The 17705-nt window shown below is 39.8% G+C and overlaps 1 long non-coding RNA gene across 13 annotated transcripts; it reads left to right on the forward strand.

Annotated features, from left to right (window-relative positions):
• The first annotated feature begins 7742 nt into the window (after nt 1–7742).
• LOC110367551 lies at nt 7743–17325 on the forward strand. 13 transcript variants are annotated; one of them, XR_004927889.1, is made up of 8 exons: nt 7743–7818; nt 9640–9670; nt 11916–11989; nt 12525–12608; nt 12994–13149; nt 15328–15392; nt 15532–15619; nt 16812–17325. It is a non-coding gene; the product is annotated as an uncharacterized LOC110367551 (long non-coding RNA). The 13 variants fall into 13 exon arrangements; XR_004927891.1 differs by having other exon boundaries at nt 12528–12608; XR_004927890.1 differs by lacking the exon at nt 7743–7818 and adding an exon at nt 8675–8856.
• Nucleotides 17326–17705: the final 380 nt, after the last annotated feature.

Consider the following 17705-nt stretch of genomic DNA (forward strand, 5'->3'; position numbering starts at 1 on the left):
TGCTGCTTTTCATTTTTGAAAATGAGCTGTATTTGCATCGGAAATGTACATTTTAGATCTTTTGGAATGCAAGCCTTTTTAAATATGTTTGAAGTGAAAGAGGCAGATTAAGGACACACACTGATGGTTAGACATTCTCCATGATTTTTCTGTTAGAGCACACTTCATGGTTGTATCAATTACAGCAAGACAGATGGCCCTGAAGCAGCAAAGAAGCCCCAGAATATTATATACGACCTCCATGTTTGACAGGATGATAATTTTCTGAAATGCTTTTTGTTTTACCCCAGGTGCAATGGAGCACACAACTTCCAAAAAGTTTCACATTTGTCTTGTCAGTCCACAAAACATTTTTTCACAAGTCTTGTGGATTTTACTTGGTAAATGTGAAATGATACTATTTGTTCAGCAATGATTGTTGTTTCTTTTGCCTCTCTATGTTCTTGTTGAGTCATGAACAATGACCATGATTTGGGTTAGTGAGGCCTGCAGTGCCTTAGATGTTGCTGCAGGTTATTTTATGACCTCATCACTGCTCAATTTTCTTCTTTTATTTTTTAATAATGGCTCTGACTTTGGCTCATTGGAGCCCTAAGACCATATAAATGACTTTGTGGCTCTTCTCAAACTGATTGATGTCAGTGATGTTTTTTTCCCCTCATCTGCTTTTTAATTACTTTAGACAAGAGCATGATGTGTTGCTTTTTCAGATCTGATAGCCTGATAACCTTTTATGTTGTCAGACAGGTTCCATTTAGGTGTTTTCTGACATCTACAGGTCTAGCTGCAATGAAAGTGAACTCTGTTTTATACCTTAACTCTTGTTTTTGTGAATATTAAAGTAGGTGAGACTGGGGAGGATCTTTCCCAAGCACAAGAAACATCAGCACCGTGTCCCCAGGTGTATTGGGTCTCCTCATTCATCTTCTCTCTGTACTCTGACTGCATCTCATTGGACAAGTCTGTGAAACTCCTGAAGTTTGCAGATGATACGACTGTCATCGGTCTGGCCTAGAACAGTGACACATCTGCACACAGAAAGGAAGTGAATTGGCTGGTCCACTGGTGCGGTCAGAACCACCTAGAGCCTAACCAGCTCACGAAAGTGGAGATGATGGTGAACTTCCAGATAACTCCCCCCACACTGCTTCACCTCACCATCCTCAACAGCACTGTCTTCTGTAAATCACATCCAGTTCCAAGGAATTCCCCCTTTCCTGGGATCAGAGGTGTTCCTCACATTTAAACATTGATCAGATGAAGGCTCAGCAGATACTGTACATCTTAGTTTTTCAAATAGTTTTTCCTTTCTCTGAATATTTTTTTCACTTCCTGTATTTGTCTAATCTAGGTTTTTTTTATATCATACTTTGTTCGATCTAAAACATACAAGTGTAACAAAAAGAAGAATCCTCTTTAAGTGTGAATATTTTTTGTAGTGCTGTATTTATTCATATCCTGTAAAGAAAAAAAAGTTCCAGTGTAACCAATTCCTTCAGTTGTCAGGTAATTAGTAAATGAGTCCCCCTTTCTGTAATTTATTCTCTGTGAAGGCATCAGAGGTTTGTTACCAAACAAACAGCATCATGAAGACAAGTAAACACACCATAAAGATCAATGATAAGGGTTTGATGAGGTTTAAAACAATATCCTAATCTTTGTTTCGCAGGTTTATTCAATCAGATGTCTAAAAAGGAAAAAAAAAGTATGCAAACTGCACATCTACCAAAATGTGTCTGTCTACCTAAACCAAACATCTCATGCTCTAGACTGCAGGGAGCCAGTGTCCTGCAATCTTTAGATGTGTACCTACTTCGAGACCTGAATCAAATAATTTGGCTGATCCTCTCAAAGCTTAAGTCAGTTCAGCTGTTGGATTCAGGTGCATTGAACTGGTCTCATCTAAAGGTGGCAGGACACCAGTCTCTGAGGACAGGAGTTTGAGACTCCTTAATGTGTTTCAATATACAAATAATTAATTCTGAAAAGGTAAAATATATATATATATATATATATATATATCTATATATAATATATATATATATATATATATATATTATATATTATATATATATATATCGATCTAGCTATGATATGACATATCTATATAATATATCTATCTCTATTATCTATTAGATATTAGATATAGCTCTCGATATATATCGCTATCCGCTCGATATCTCGCTCGCTCTAGCTCTCTATCGCTCTATCTCTCGCTCTCTCTCTCGCTCTCTCGCTCTTATCTTCGCTATCTCTTCGCGCTCTATATATATCTATTAATGTTTTATATGTAGCTGGCTTGTCTTTATCTCTAAATTTGTCTGGAAAAGTATGAAACTTTGAATTGGAAAATGTTTAGGAACTGTGTGAGTCCACTGCTATCAGTCACCAAAGCAACATTCTTCTGTGTTCAGCATAAAGCAAGTCTTTTGCAGATGTCACTTCAGTGATCTTTGAAGTTGTGCTGATTTTTTTTTAATTAAATGAATAACATCCTTTTTTTCATGTTCACATTTATAATAAAGGAGATTTGTGTTTTGTTTTTACATCCACTCAGTTATAATTCCTTACACTGGGGGATAATATAAGTTGTATATTTATGGTTTATAGTTATGTTTCTTTCTAGGACTACCTTGCAAACACATGCAATATTGATGTATGCCTGTCTAAAAAACAACCATACATATTTCCCCAACTGAAACTCACAAAGCATAATGTAATTCAGACTGTATACTTAAAAAGGTAATCAATAAAACAGAAAACTGCTTATCAAGCATCATGTAAATTGTTTGCAGCTGTTACTTTTCTCATGTGATGCAATAAGTGAGTCTTTTCATTGTCTCCTCCAGCATGACCTCATCTCCCTAGAGAGATGAGGTCATGCTAGAGGACACAATAGAACAGAGTTATTAGCGAGGCACAGACATATACACAAAAAAAATCTGCTTTTAGGTCAGCTGAAGTCACTTGTCAGTATTTTGGGAAATTATTTTGCATCATTTTAACACAAGTTAATTCTTAGCTCAATCTAGTTTATAGCTTTGATTGAGCTATATTTGTTTGAAGAAAACCATCTTGGAGTTAAAATAAATACAGCTCGTGGCGTCAGTTTTCCACTACTGAGCAAGAGAGGTTAATTTAACATTGCCTACTATATGCTGGTCTGCTTCACAGACGGATTGGCACACACATGCATGACACAGCAACGCAGCAATGTGTGACAAAGCCATAGATCGACCACCAGCTGGCACTAGTAGGCTAACACAGCTCCAACCACACATCTGTGACTGTTAAATCGGATATGTCACTTCCAAAGCAACCATCTGTGGTACATTGAAGAGATAAAAAAATTCTACCATAACATAATAAACACGATCGTGTTAATTCGCCCTTGAAAATAGATGCCAGGAGAAACAACAGCCCCATCATCCCTCCCCCTCCCTCTGCTCCAGCTTGTCTTCAGCACCACGGACAGCGACTCGCCTAGAGGAGCTGCGTTGCCATGGTGACGTGTCCCCCGCTCGACTCTGTTGTGTGCCCCACCCTCCTTTGTAGCGCAGCGTCTCCTAATCCTCGCCACCAGAATCAAAAGCTCTGCAAGAACATCGTTTCTGTCCCGGAAGTGTTTATAATAACCGAAACGGTGTGCGTGTTGATACGGGCTGGCGTGACTGCTGCAGCAGGAGTGAACATAAATGGCGACAGAGATGAGAAGACGTGCTGCAGAATGCTGCAGAGCTTGCGCACGCGCACTCACACTGGTGACCCACATTCAGAACCAATACGTGGCAGAAGCAGGTGGGAGGGGTGCGAACATTAGACAGTTTATGTAGGTCACCTTGGTTCCAAACTGTTGCGAGGATAAAAGTCATGTTTGTCTTTTCAATCATTACACGTCATGTATTGTCTATAGCCTACGCCACGTAACATGGATCTCCAAAAAAAAGAAGAAGAAAAAAAAAAGACAACATGGCTGGTGTTCATAGCTGCACTTACAGTTTCAAACCACAGGATGTCAATGCTGACCACGACAAACCAGTGAAGATAGTGGGAGTGTGCTGAACAAGCTATTCAATACAGACATAAAATAGGCAAAATTGTGTATTTTCACAGATTAAAGTTAGTTACAAAACACTTGAAACAAAATATATACATTTTAGGACATCAGGGGCCTGTTTCAATAAGGAGGTTCAACCAACTCTGAGTTAAAACTTGAACTCTGAGTTAACTTAGCCTGAGATGGGAAACTCTGAGTTTTGGGTTTCAGAACAGCTGAAATTAGTTAGTTCAATCAGCTCTGAGTTGGCTGACTCTGAGTTAAGTGCATGCACCACAACTATAAAAAGCCATTATCAATGGAGCGCAGATATTACGAGTCACCATGGCAACAGCGTCAGACAAAAAAAGGTGTGCATATTTCTCACCAGCAGAACTGGATGTCCTTATGCAAGCATATGCAGAATTTGAGCATGTATTTTAAAAAAAAAAGCAACACGGCTGCAGCGGCGAAGGAGAGAGAGTTAGCTTGGGTGAAAATAGCTGCTCGAGTCAGTGCGTAAGTTTACATTTTAATTACTTTTATACAGTGTTGGGTGTAATGAATTAAGTTACTAAGTCATCTAAATACTGTAATTAAATTAAAGACTATAAAACAATAGTGGATTTAATATCAACTTTTAAAAGGTATATTTTTAATTTAACTTTCTCCCTCTATAATACACTTTGGTCAATTTATGATTAATTCATGCAATTGAATATTGTTTTAATTTGAAAGCATTAGAAGTGCAGTTTCTTGTCTCTCCTTGTATTGTTCAAGTGGTTGAGGTTGATTTGGGATTTAGAAAGTAATTAATAAGTAAATAAAACAAATTAGTAAGTAGACCAATACTTTCTCGAGACAGTAATTATTACATTAATCTAATTAGACTTGTTGAAGATAAAATTTGTAGTTAGTAATTAAGAACTATTTTAGAGTAACTTACCCAACTGTTATAATATCAGAGGTGAAACTGAAAGAACAGTATTTTATTAAACCTAATTTAATTTTCATGGATATGTGCAATCCTGCAGGCATCAAAAGATTATGGCAGCAGCTGAAAATGAAATATAAAAACATACTTCAAGCAGGTAAGCCTTGAGCACATCATAGGAGTTGCTACCTGGCTTTACAAACATTTGACATATTAAATGACTAAATGGCATTCAGTGTCCAGCAGTGCAGCAGCATTTTTGACATATGTCTAAATGTTCATTCTCATTTGACTTCTACTCAGCCAACAGAAAGAAGGCAGAGGCTCATAAAACAGGGGGAGGACCTGCACCACCACCCCTGACAAATGCAGAAGAGATGGCCCTGAGCCTAAATGCTGGAAGGCCAATGGCTGAGGGAATTCCTGGAGGGACTTCATCAGAGCCAGTCACTCCAGAAGATTTAAGTGCCTTCATAAAATGTAAGAGGTCTACCTACAGTGTGATTTTCTTTATATAGACTAAATGTGATATTTCCATTTATATTACTTTGGGTTGGGTTTTTTGTTGGTCCCAACAGATTCGGATGGTAAATTCTGCCTCTTGGAGCCTCCTGTCCCAACAGTACCCCATACAGTTGTCAGTAGCCTACTCCATACACCATCAATTATGACAAATAGTATTATAAAGTGTACTCTATGAAATGCTCATCTTCACATGATGATGGGGATGAAGAAGCCGTTTCTGCTGCCACAGACAGGCCTACAGAAGTAATTTTAATATTATATGTCTACACCTCAAACAATCTACACATTCACATTTATATGTGGAGTAGCCTATAGAATCCAAGTTTATATCTATAAATGGTCATTCTTATCTCTACCCCTCAGAGTGTAGAAGAACAGCAGGAGGAAGGTCCATCAACTTCTGGTGCACAGATGGACACAGTTCAGTGATTTACAGTAAATGCCACAGTTTCATTCTGAATTTTAGACTACATTCATGGTGTAACTCTAATCTAATGTATTTTCAGTTGCCAGTTAAGGAGTTATATAGACTTCTTCTTATTAAAAAGATAGAAAAAAACAGCAAAGAACTTGTATACTTGGACCGCCAGATCCAAAAGGCAGATCTGGAAATCAACATTCTGAAACTAAAGTGAGAGGTGAGTGTATGGTCACAGGTGAATTCTAGGAAGTATTGAAACTATTTTAAAATCTTTTTTTTGTTTTCTTTTTTTTTTAGCAGATGAACAACACCATATAAATTGCTGTGATAGGATAGGGATATGACAAAAAATCCACTCTGGGCCTCAAAATCCTTTCCCGACGTAAATGTAACTCCCTACGAAGTAATACAGCCTCTTCGTTAACAGGATCATCCATAAATGGACATGCCCTTTGATGCGCTCTGCGTGACTGAAATGTGCGCAATGAATATGTCCCGAAAGAATCAATGAGGTGTTTAAACACCACTTCCTCTTTAAAAAAGGAGAGGAGACCAAAATAAACTCTGGGTTTTCTAAAGAAAACCTGCTCCCGACCAGGTTAGGTTCACAGAGTAAATTGCCATGGTAACTGACTCTGAGTATAAGTTTCCTCTCTTTCAGAAACGGGCTTGACTTACTCTGCTTTCTCAGGTTCAACTTACCTCCCTTTCTGAAACAGAAAACCCAGAGTTTCCCTCATTTCAGGGTTAACATACTCAGAGTTTTCACTTAACCTCCTTTCTGAAACAGGCCCCAGACCTCTGAAGACAACATGTTTACAACTAGCACACTTCTTGTACAGTAATTACAAAATCATACGTTTTAACTGACAAAGGAGCAGCTACATAGAAGTAAAAGGAACAGATGGGGCAATTGTCTGTTTAAATAATGAACATTCAGAGTACGTACAGAGTAAGTACTTCCATAAAAAGTAAATAATAAAAAGAACTTCCATAAATAACAACATTATGTTATTATTTTGTAATGTTAAACTATGCTATAAATCATGGTGGGCCGTTTTAATTTGTAATGTAATGACATAAAAAAATACATTTTTTTTAAAACTCAGTTTAAGAAAAAAAAAATCATTCAATCTCAAAACAACATTGAACACCAAACAGTTGAAATTGTGTTGTTAACTCATCATGGATCTGGCGTTTAACTGAATTGTATGTCTTTTAAACATTATTTTTTACAAACATGCCTTTTAAATTTTTTCGCTGATATACTGTACATCAAGTGAAAAATAATGTTGCTTCATCATCCAAACAATGCTGATTAATGAACTGTTGAAACATGAATGATGATGCAATGTTAAAAGCTCAACTCTGAATCTGACATTAGAGTTGCATCGTGATAAAGTAAATCCCTATCTCCAGCTACCGAGGTTTGTTTTTTCTCTCCCCGGGAGAGAGTACTTTGGGAGATAAACAATCCGATATCGCATGATATCAACGTGACGTCTGGTTGGCCGTTGGCTTTTTTGAACATCGTTCATGCGTCATTGGTGGAAGGTGTCTCTGTCACTTTCATTGGCTCGCGGACAACATTTACTTCCGCATGCGTGAACCCTTTAGAAAGGACACTAGTACCTTTACTTTTGCTCTACTACATTATCGCAAAATATTCTTTAAAGTGAAGACCTTTATCCAAAATCCTTTCAAACTCTCCCTTTTTGCTCTGTAGATGCCAAAACCCCGGCACAGTAGGTGGGGGTAATGCCCCTTTAAGTTGGTCCACCCAACCACCATTATAATCTAAAGAAGAAGAAGAAGAAGAAGAAGAAGAAGTGGATCCGTCGTCATCTTCGTCAGTTGGGCGGCTCGCTAGAACAAGCTGAACTGGCGGTTGCTCCAGTAACGGTAGGTAACGTTTTGTAAATCACATTTTATAATAAACCCGTTATGTAAAGTTTTGTTGACGTTTAGCTTTGGGCAAACAGTCAACTGCAGCATTTTTACGGCTTACTAGCAGTCCTGACTGTTTAAGAGCGATGTTTTCGGGCTAGCTGCTCGCGCTAACACCCGTTAACGGTCGCTGCAGGTAAGTTGGCGTGGAATCTGGGAGCAAGACTCGACCTGACACAGTTATCTGTTGTTGAAAGTACGCCGCTAACTTTTAGTACAATTAATTACAGCCAATGTCATTAAACGTTTGTGTTCAAACTCATGCGTTGGACAAGTATTGAGCACCTGGCTGAAAACGTGGTGGAGTCACGTGTTTTACAGAAACTGTCAGCAGCTTTGGAGCTTAAACTTGAGACATTATATTTAATTTATTATTTGGCTTCCTGCCACAGACTGTTGTGGGAATGGTTTGTATTTATTGTCATATTACCCGTACAGTTTCCTATGAATTCTGCTGGGAAAAAAAAAAAAAATAATAATATATATATATATATATATATATATATATATATATATATATATATATATATAATTCAATTCAAGAGACTTTTAACATTTGGTTGTGATTCTTCAACTCGTTTGATTTTTGCTTTGCTTATTTAAATTGTCAGTATGTAACTTGATGGTCTGATAAATGAGGTGGTTGGAAAAAAAGAGCTTGAGTTTAATATTCTTGTGGTCTGCTCTAAAAGTAGGTCACTAAGCCTAAGATTACCCAAAAATATGGTAAACATAAAAAAGAAACAATTATCCTTACTACCCCCTATGGATCAATATGACTTTTTTTAATCAAATGCTTTATTTTAAATGTTGTTCCACCCTAGTTATTACCACATATGTATGGCATCATTGGCTGTGGTCACAGAAACATCGGCACCGGCAAGATGGCCGACCACTAATCTGCTGATGGAGAACGTGGCTGCAGAGGCCCAGAGCTCACCCAGCACACTCCACACGTGCTTTACAGTTGTGCCTTAACAAGAAGTGTTGATGGTGAATGTGGTTCATTGACACACTTTCCATCCACAAACTTTAAAAATAAGGTTGAGGTTAGGGCTGACAATTAATCGCATTTTCAATATAATCGTGATTTAAAAAAAACGCAATTTCCAAATCGCAGAGGTCTGCAATTTTTGGCTATGTAACAATTAGGGAATTAGACACGTCCATTAGGTGTCAGTAAAATGTTTAAAGTGGGTTTGCCTCTACATGGAAGGGAAGACAGTTGCAGCAGTGAGATAATCTAATTTTATTACTTGTTTTAGAGTTTATATAATCATACAAAGCATTAAGTTCTGGTCAATCAGTTTAATACATAGACTTGCTTGTTGGTTGCACTTTATGTTCAACAAGGATTGATGTCCAATTAAATTAAAAGCTGTTCTCTTGAATAATATTCTGATCAATAGAAACATTAAAAGTTCATATTTAAAATAGTCCTTGTTTACAAACATCTTTATTTAGAGCCCATTTTTGTTGCTTGTGGTTAATGCGGAGAAAAGTCAAAATTGCAATTTTGGTTGAAATGTATTGTAGGAAGAACGCAATCATTACTGCTCCGAGTTTAGATGCTGTGGGTCTTTTAGCAACTAATCCACATGGCGAGGAAACAAATTGATTTGTTGTTTGTATATATTTTAAAACACATGATAAATTAAACTGAAAAAAAAATAGCATTAAATCGCAATATTAAAAAAATAAATCGCAATTAGATTATTTTCCAAAATCGTTCAGCCCTAGTTGAGATTTCACATTCCTCTGCCTTATCTTTTCCAGAGATCTGAAAGAACACCATCCAAGTCACCTGGTGAGTTGTCCCCAAACCCAACTCGGCCATCCGTTTAAAATTGAAAGTAACTTACGGTAACCTTTAGAATTTTTATTTATTATTATTATTTTTTTTTTTTTTTTTACATTTTTGCAACATTTAGATACAGGTTGCCCCTCCCTGGGCTGCCACCTTACCGTGGTGGCAGACAGGTCCCAGGTGAGGGACCAGACAAAGAGCAGCCCAAAGCCCCCTTATGATGAGCAAGATTATTGGATTTCGTGTTCCCTCGTCCGGACGCGGGTCACCAGGGCCCCACTCTGGAGCCAGGCCTGGAGGTGGGGCACGTTGGCGAGCATCTGGTGGCCGGGCTTTTACCCATGGAGCCCGGCCGGGCTCAGCCCGAAGAGGCGACATGGGTCCCCCTTCCGATGGGCTCACCACCTGTTGGAGGGGCCAAAGGGGTCGGGTGCATTGTGCAACGGGTGGCAGTAGAGGGCGGGGACCTTGACGTTCCGATTCCCGGCTGCAGAAGCTGGCAGCTGGGAATGTTTACAGTGGGGGTGGCGTGCTGCTGACCTCCACTCAGGACGTCGTGCATCGGTGGGCGGAATACTTCGAAGACCTCCTTAATCCCACCAACACGTCTTCCATTGAGGAAGCAGAGCCTGAGGACTCTGGGTCGGGTTCTCCCATCTCTGGTGCTGAGGTTGCAGAGGTTGTTAAAAAGCTCCTCGGTGGCAAGGCTCCGGGGGTGGATGAGATTCGCCCGGAGTACCTTAAGGCTCTGGATGTTGTGGGGCTGTGTTGGTTAACGCGGCTCTGCAACATTGCGTGGACATCGGGGGCAGTTCCCCTGGATTGGCAGACTGGGGTGGTGGTCCCCCTATTTAAAAAGGGGGACCGGAGAGTGTGTTCCAACTACAGAGGAATCACACTCTTAAGCCTCCCTGGTAAGGTCTGTTCAGGGGTTCTGGAAAGGAGGGTCCGTCGGATAGTCGAATCTCAGATTCAGGAAGAGCAGTGTGGTTTTCGTCCTGGCCGTGGAACACTGGACCAGCTCTATACCCTCAGCAGGATTCTGGAGGGGGCATGGGAGTTTTCCCAACCAGTCTACATGTGCTTTGTGGATCTGGAGAAGGCATTCGACCGTGTCCCCGAGGGATCCTGTGGGGGGTACTCCGGGAGTATGGAGTACCGGGCCCTTTAGGGGCTGTCAGGTCTCTGTACGATCGGTGTCTGTACGATTCTGTTCATAACTTTTATGGACAGAATTTCTAGGCGCAGCAAAGGTGTTGAGGGGATCCATTTTGGTGGCCTTAGGATTGCGTCTCTGCTATTCACGGATGACGTGGTCCTATTGGCTTCATCAGGGCGTGATCTACAGCTCTCACTGGAGCGGTTCGCAGCCGAGTGCGAAGCGGCCAGGATGAAAATCAGTGCCTCCAAATCCGAGACCATGGTCTTGAACCGGAAAAGGATAGAGTGGCTCCTCTGGGTTGGGAAGGATGTGCTGCCCCTAGTGGAGGAGTTCAAGTATCTTGGGGTCTTGTTCACGAATGAGGGGAAGATGGAGCAGGATATCGACAGGCGGATTGGTGCAGCATCTGCTGTGAAGCGGGCGCTGTACCGATCCGTTGTGGTGAAGAGAGAGCTGAGCCAAAAGGCGAAGCTCTCGATTTACCGGTCGATCTACGTTCCTACCCTCATCTATGGTCACGAGCTTTGGGTCGTGACCGAAAGAACGAGATCCCGGATACAAGCGGCTGAAATGAGTTTTCTCCGTAGTGTGTCTGGGCTCTCCCTTAGAGATGGGGTGAGGAGCTCAGTCATCCGGGGAGGACTCAGAGTAGAGCCGCTGCTCCTCCACGTCGAGAGGAGCCAGTTGAGGTGGCTCGGGCATCTGGTTAGGATGCCTCCTGGACGCCTCCCTGGTGAGGTGTTCTGGGCACGTCCCACCGGGAGGAGGCCCAGGGGAAGACCCAGGACACGCTGGAGGGACTATGTCTCCCGGCTGGCCTGGGAACGCCTTGGGATTCCTCCTGAAGAGCTGGCCCAAGTGGCCGTGGAGAGGGACGTCTGGGCCTCCCTACTGAAGCTGCTACCCCCACGACCCGACCCCGGATAAGCGGAAGAGGACGGACGGACGGACGGAGATACAGGTTGTTGTGAAAGATGTTTTAAAAAATTATTAACACAGCCTACCTCAATTTGATTGTGTCTTTTAAAATGTAATCTTTTTAGGCTGAGAAGTATTTTTGTTTGTTCTTAATTTCACTCCCAGATGTATCACAAAAAAATGGACACCGTTTCTCAGAGACGGCATTTGAGGTGAAGGTCTTCCTCTCGTGGACCAAGGTAAAGTATGATCAAAAGTACAACGTTGTTGGTATAAATTAAGCACTGGAAAGTTGCTAAGTCTTGGATGGTAAGTCGGGTGACGGTGGCACAAGGATCTAGGGAGTTTGTCCTATAACTGACCGGTTGCTGGTTCAAGCCCATGCTCCGATCGTCCTTGGGCAAGACACTTCTCCTGCATTGCCTGCTGGTGGTGGTCAGACGGTCCAGTCTCACTTATGTCAGTCTGCCCCAGGGCTGCTGTGGCTGCAATGCAGCTTGTCACCATCAGGGTGTGAATGTATGTGTCAATTGGTGAATGACAAGTGTAAAGTACTTTTCTGGTCCTCTGGAATTGATAAAGCGCTATATGCAGGCCATTTCCCATGGAAAATGTTAGCCTATGTACTGGCTTCAGCAAATGTCACATGTTCATTTTACTTTTTTCCCAGGAAAACAAAATCACTCAATTTTGGTGCAAAATGATAATTCCCGCTATACTGTAATTATAATACCTGCTGTAGAATGATTTTTTTAATTTTGTTTATTTTCTTAGAAGATCATTCGGTCCAGACCAAGACGTTCTGTTCCTTTCCCAGAGATGGTGTTAGAGGTCAAGGTCTTCCGCTCATGAACGGAGGTGTTTGATTTTAAATATGAGCAAAAGTCAAATATTGCCAGAATAAATAATACATTTTAAAGCTGCAGAGTCTAAAGTACAAACCTTCCAGATGGAAGAATATTTTTGTCACTTTTGCAGAAATGTAATGTGGGAAATAACACCTGAACTATTTTGAGATACTTGTAGCCGTCTTAGGTGTATAGTTGTTCATGACTGTTATTAGGCCATTTTCTCCATCAATGACAACACAAGAACAAACATAAACCAAAGCCTCAGTCAGCCTGATGGATCCCAGATGCAGCAAAGATGAAAAATTGAATAATAAATTATTTTGTGGTGCAGACCAAAGTCACTACATTATAATACTAATAGTTGGTTGCTTCTCTCTTTGCTAAAATTCCAGTAGAGAGTTCTTCAGCTCCTGGTTCAAATCAAGGATACAATTCATGTTGCCACTTCGTGTGCTGGAACAAGTTATGAAGTGAACCCGGCAAGCACAGAACGAGTTTGAAGTTTTAGAGAATGGCCTCGAGGACAAGAACGATGAAGCAGCAAACTGGTAAGTTTTAATCTTCAGGTGGTTTTAGGGTCAAATTTGTAGGGCTGCAACACTAGGTCAACATTATGGATGATAAAAAAAAATCGTTGATGCGTTTAAAAAAATATCTAAACATTAATGCGGTCTCAATATTTCCCTTTCAGCGGTACAGTTTAAATCGCATGAAGTTCACAAAGGCTGCAGCAGAGGGCAGTATAGCGTCAGTTCCCCAGTGAGCAAAGAGCACCCTCTCACATGAATTCAGCTCTATGCAGTATTGGCCGAATGAAGAAGGTACTAAACTTAGTAAAGTTTTGTAAATTACACTTTCTTTGATACAAAATTAACTTTTAGATTGATTTTTAGGCAAGAATGTTTTTAAAAGGAGTTTTATACACTCTGCAGTGCGGGTGGGCGACCTGGTCAAGGCTCAACAGTATGTGCTGTGCTTGGTTTTCCACAGTGCAAAAAAAGCATGCGCTAGTTGCTATCAATGATGCTGTAAGTCCTTTTTTGGTCCATATGTTGAGCCCAATTGATATTTTGCTTACTGTGGGGAAAGGAATAAAATGGCTCCATCTCTGCAGACAGTTCACCTCCTGTAAAGTTCTGCAGGTGAATACGACTTAATCAAACTGAGTTCACAGGTTATGATTACAGGACTTCACTGATGTACACCTGTGCATTTAGCTAGCAGACTCTTAGTATGAAAACAAAATGTGTATAAATTGTCCTGTTAAATATATCGCAAAGTGCTGACAGAACATAACACAAACAGGTGGACCCACCATTACTAAATAGAAATGTGACTACACATGCTGCTAACATTACAGAAACCAAAGTTGTTGTTCATTTAGATACATGAGGAACAGCTGGAATGCTGCATTTTCCTCAGTGTTGCCAACTATCACGTATTAGCCTGAATTCCCCATATTTTTAGCTAAATTGTCCTGTACCAGATGGTCTGTTTTTTTTGGGGGTTTTTTTGTCCTGCGTTTTGACTGCAGCCTGCATTTTGTATTTACAAACACTAGATGTCACTCGTTGCCTTACCAATACCTAAATAAAGAAGTCATGCTGGAGTAGAAAGCACAGCTTTGCTCTAGGACTCTCCGACAGATCAAGCTAATACCCGCCGAGTTGCTTACCCTCCATGTTTCACACGGTCAAACATTGGTCAATATGACAACACATTACACCTCCATGTTCTGTGCATAACGGTAACACATACATTCTTTACGTCACCGTAACTAAGCTAACATTAACCTGAAGGTTGCAGCCCATTTGCTCCAGAAATGACGTGGAAAGAGTAAAGCGTACTATGAAATTTATCACAAGAAGACTGTTCCAAAACTCATTAATTTTTTTGCTTTTGGGTTGAATATATTTGAAGTACACCCATACATCTTTTCGTGGTTTCCAATCATCAAGTCCCTTTGTAGAATTTGCCGAGGCCTCCATTGCCCATCAGTGAATTAATAAACTCCGGTGGTGGGTGTGACTAAACAAGGATATGAATCAGCGCTGCTGATATTTTGTAGGTTTTGACAGATTTACATGCGCAATAGGTAGACATCCATTTTGAACGTCATACGATGCACCCACTAACATTTTTGTTCAAAAATTCTCACGTCGTCATTTTTTAGTCACCAATGAGCCATATTTATCTCATTATCGTCTCATGGTCATGAAAAAAAAAGGGGTGCAAGCAAAATAATCTCGTTATCGTTGACGAAAACAACAAAGGTGTGTAGACAAGAATTGGTGAGTCAAAATATTTTTACAAGCATCTGAAATGGAGATCATATAAAAAAAATAATCAATAGGTTAGTCGACTGTAAAAATAATCGTTAGTTGCAGCTCTACAAATTTGACGCAAAGTGTTTCTTTCAAATAATGTTAGAGCCAGCGGTTTAGCTCGTCAGTCGCTCCGTCAACCAGATTTCTCAGATACAAACACACACCTTCCTTACACTTGACAGCATTTGGTTCCGGCTCTTGATATTCACATGATCTCACCAGTGCACAACAGATCATATTATGCCTCCAAAACCTCAGAAAAATGAAATTTGTTGTCATGGCCCCTTTAATTTTGGTGACCACTAATATCTCCTGGTTTTCGACGTGAGGTAGAGGATTGGACTCTATTGGTCACCTGTTTATGGTTATGTTTTTATTTGTTTTCTTGTCCCTTTTCAGAGTAAACAACTGAAGAGGTTATGGGGTGTTGATGCTGCAGATCCGGTCAAGACGTCTATGGCTGCGTAAGTATTTTTATTCCTCTTTTGCATTAGATTATTGTGGTCCAGGTAATATGAACAACACAAAATCCACCCACACATCCTTAATAATGAGCTAGGTTGCACTATAACATTTAAACATAAATCTGCTTTACCACAGCAGAACTATAATGGCCAAAATGAGCATCAGAGGAAAAAGTGGAAAGGTTGTCTTCATGAAGATGCAACTGTACAAGATACTGTTCTATGTGGTGAGTTTGCTTTGACTTAGTACTTTAGAGTCTAAATGTTTTGATGTAGTTTTGTTTTCTACTTTGTGAAGCATTCAATGAGTCGTCTCTGAGAGCGGCTAAACAAATAAAATGTGCTTTTAATAATTTGAATATAGTAAGCAGAGTAATTCATAAGAAAAATCATATTAGTTAGAGGTGGGCCTGTCACTATAATCAAATCAATTAATTGCACAATACATTTTAATCACATGATTATTTTTAATAAGTGCGATAATTTGCGTATGCATGCTTGCTCTTGTGTTTCCATATCCTCTTTGAGACGGGATGAAAAAAGGTTTCCGTACGGTGCATCGGTGTCTGCTCGCCCCTCCCATCTCGTTTCCTCAGTGTAGGGGGTAGGGGGGTTAAGTCTTGCCAGGGATTCCCACAGAAAATCGGGGAATCCTGGCAGTAGTTGTCTGGTGGCTCGTGGGGGTTGAGCGCAGAACAGGGAATTGGAAGCGTTGCGCAATGCAGCTCGAAGTTGTAGTTTAAATGTTTTAAAAGCTAATAACAGCTAGCGTATTAGCTTATTAGACCGACAGGTTTTCTTCCAGACCGGAACTTTACTGACTAATTTTTATGTCGCTCTTAAAAATCAAGGCATTTAAAATAAACAACGCTTAGCCTGGAGATGGACGAGGTTTATAATACGATGGAGGAAACCCAGCTTGTTTCACGTAGACACATGCTCAAAGCTAACATGAAAGTCTGGTGAGGGAGAGTGAGAGAAACGCTAGTTTGGAAAGAAATTAGACTAGTGTAGAAGCCAAACAAGACCGCTGCACTGTTTTTTTTTTTTTGGGTTTTTTTTTGTTTTTTGTTTTTATTTAAAGCAGCCACTCACTTGATTTGTCTGAGTCTGTAGGTCAAGAGGATATACTTTTTGTTATGACATTGTTATGTTAGTTGAAAAAGGTCTCCAAATGACAATATGATTTATCGCAATCATTTTTAGAAAAATGTATTGTCATGTAAAATTTGTTATCGTGACAGGTCTAGTTGGAGGACTGCAGAGCATGATCTGATATTTTTTATATACTAGCCCTATGGTCAATGTGCTTTGATAGTTAATACAGTAATGTAAGGCTGTTTGGTGTGTGTTGGTATTTTGTTGTTACTGAAAGGCTGATGCTTGCTAATAATCTCCATTTTCTCTTCCCCTCTTCAGACACTGTCTTCAAGTCATTTAACACAACAACCAAACTTGACGAAAGAAATGGGGAAGATTCCCTGCTCCCCTGTTCAGTGTTGCCCAGTTCGCTATTTTTCGTCATAAAACTTTGAATGTTTCAGCTCAGTTTTGTGCAGCTTTTACAAAATCATACTGTCTATTGTCAACTGCTCAAATCTAATATGTCATTCCAAATAATAAATTGATTTTTGTTTGACAAGAAAATATTATCTAAATTTTGGTACATTTTTAAGTTTTAAGTGCTTCAAAAGATAAAGGCTTGAAAGTACAGATTCCTTCAGTTACTAAAAGCAGAACCTAGAAGATTTCCCTTCTAGGTGCAATGTTGCCCAATGTTTGGGCCATTTTTTATCATTATAGTCTTGGATAATAAAGCAGTTTCTAACTTCATGAAATGTCTTTTTTATCTCCCTGGTCTGGGATTGGATTCTTCCTTGCTGATTGTGTGTTGTGAACATAATGTGTAAATGAAATTATTTATCAGACAAAACAATGATTCCTGTCTTGTCTAGTGAAGATATATTTCTGCTCAATTAGAGATTCATGAACTCTTATACGGTGAGAATAAGTACATCTGTTGGGGAAATTATAAACTTGGTTAGAATACAAAACCAAGATTGTACAATTTTATGTTGTTTGCGCCATGTCTCAGAACTGTTCTGCCAACATGGTGTTAATGTATCCTTTTCAAGGCGTTTGCTGTGGAGCTATACAGTTCAGCACATCGATACTTGAGTAAAAACTGTATCAAAATATTTTTCTGTGTTGAACTCTGTTAAAAGGCAATAGTAATTTAGAAATTTCCAAAATTATTAGATTAGTAAAATTTAAACTGAAATCAGTATAGATTTAACATTAGCAAATTCACCC

This window comes from Fundulus heteroclitus, chromosome 23 (assembly GCF_011125445.2).
Source record: "Fundulus heteroclitus isolate FHET01 chromosome 23, MU-UCD_Fhet_4.1, whole genome shotgun sequence".
Lineage (NCBI taxonomy): Eukaryota > Metazoa > Chordata > Actinopteri > Cyprinodontiformes > Fundulidae > Fundulus > Fundulus heteroclitus.